Genomic DNA, 2,396 nt, shown 5'->3' with positions numbered 1-2,396 from the left:
ATTCATCGAACTCTCCCTCCGTCACCAACACCCTACTGTCCTCTCTTATGCAGGTTATTTTTGTTGTCCAGCCTTTCGAATCACTTCCAAACTCTTCCTAGCCACCCCACTGCTCGTTTTCGATCACCTACAACCCTCTTTATTTGTTTTCCCTGTAGCTCTATACCTTCCCTTAGCTCCCACACGCCTCCCGTGGCTGCCATCATCCCTTCCAATCATTTCTGTCCATCTAACCGACCTCCACCACCCATTAGGATATATTTAGGAGTACTTGCTTGTGTCGTCTATGTTTTGTATTGTTATGTTGTGTTGTAACCCTCATTTCTCTCTTAATAAAAGTTTATTTTTTCTTTCCACTGTTGTTACTATTAGTTCCCGTATCAATTTCTTAGTCAAGTTATGGCTAGTGACACCAAAATTAAGTGTTGGATCCAGAATGACACTCTTGTGAGATCTCCCACACTTGTCACACTTCTTAGCTTCAGTCTGGCTGCCAACACTGCTACATTTGATCTTCATAACACTTATATTTTTTTGATTGGAAGGACTTTCTGCCTTTAGAGCCTTGAGGAAACTTGGATCTCTCTGAATTTATCTTCCAAAAGTTCCTCCTCTTCTGTACAACTTTTAAATTAAACTTAATTCTCTTGACCTTCTCCAACAAAATATAGTAATCATTGATCCAAAGAGGAATTATTGATTGCATAGTCATATCCTTCAACTCAGACAAAGTTGTACACTTATCTGTATTTGGATTTAATTGGGGTGCATACCTTAAAAGCATAATAAACTCTATCGCATACTGCATTATCGAGTGATTACTTTGTAGAAACCAGACATTTATTCTTCATCCGTCTCCTGTCTCTAAAAATTGTCAGGAATTGATCCTACTGCACCACGCGACTGGCTCTACCCCCATAATTTCTCTTGTAAAATTTTTTACCACTATCTTTCCTCTTCTCCTGTAAGGCAAAAGCGACTAGTGTAACCATCCTCTCTAGAGGACAAAACAACTCATCTAAATTTTTTTTCACTCTCAAAAGTCAGTTTCGAGCATCCATTGAACTTTCTACTACACGCAAAGAGAGGTGAACTTATATCTGAAAATAGCTTTAAATACTTGTCCATTGAGCCTCCTCACTAGAATTGAACTCAGGATGAGAGTTTCTAATTATTCGAGTTACTGCAGTCATCATTTCAACAAAAGAATCTTTATTCACTCTAATATTTGGAGGTGTGTCAATTTCTACCATATCGTCTCTAACTTCTTCTCCCTTATTTTTCATATCTCTAAAATAATATAAAAAAAATTATAAGTACACACAATTTAGCTCTTCATTAATATTATCTATTAATTAATTTAATCAACCCAATGCCTTTCTGATCATGATTCAAACCTAATTGCTCATACATCACTTTTTTTATGATCCAGTTTGATAGCTTAGAATTAATCAAGGACTGCAGTTGTACATTGTTAACATTTCAGTTATTTTCACGGTATGTCAGAACTTTTAATTTGTAAAAGAACTACTAAATAATTAAAAAGTATATTAAATAAAAATTTAAATCATCCAGAAATAACAACATAGTCTGCAAGTAAAATATTTTAACTTACACATAATAATATCTCTACTTAGAAGTAACATTACAATAACTATAACCACAACACAACATAATACCTATTAACTGTAACCCTATAAATCAAACCCCTCCTTTCATACATCACTACAATTTTTCTAAAAGGAATATTTAAATTCAACAGTAAATTTTTACGACTTTGTGAGCAGTTTCAATCTTATTATGCATTAAATTAATATACAAATTTATGCGTGAATGACCAAAAGAAATACATTTACTACTTAATCTAACTGTAAGTTTTGATTTTAAATTCAACCATCTTCGTTTTAATTTAAATATTTGCCAAGGATTTCTATCACACTCGAAGGTGTCATCAAAATTGTTCGTGTAGGTACCCTGAAAGTTTTGCACTTGAAGCTGCACTTTTATCATTTTTATTTTCTTTTTCATGTACGGGTATATTAAATCCCGTACCAGTACTATCTGGGAGTAATCTTGAATTGCTTAAGCCTTTACATTTTATTTCGTTCAAGTTATTTTCTTTTAAATATATTGAACAATTATTTGTTGTTTTTCCATTTGATTTTATTTCATTCATTTCAATAATTCTGAAACTTAAAATATGCATACAACACATATAATTATAAAAATAGCAGTCGGAAGCATTAAGGAAAGACTTTATTTAATAAAATCATCAAGTTAATACATATAAGAAAGTAATACTCATTTTTAATGTCGCAAGTTTCCTCTCCTTCCTTTAATCTGAATTTCTAAAGCTTAAATCCTGCTTAGTTAAACCTATATATATATATATATAT

Source organism: Phalaenopsis equestris, unplaced genomic scaffold (assembly GCF_001263595.1).
Source record: "Phalaenopsis equestris unplaced genomic scaffold, ASM126359v1 Scaffold209146, whole genome shotgun sequence".
In the NCBI taxonomy this organism is placed as follows: Eukaryota; Viridiplantae; Streptophyta; class Magnoliopsida; order Asparagales; family Orchidaceae; genus Phalaenopsis; species Phalaenopsis equestris.
The sequence above is the reverse complement of the archived record's forward strand: the minus strand, read 5'-3'. Positions refer to the sequence as shown.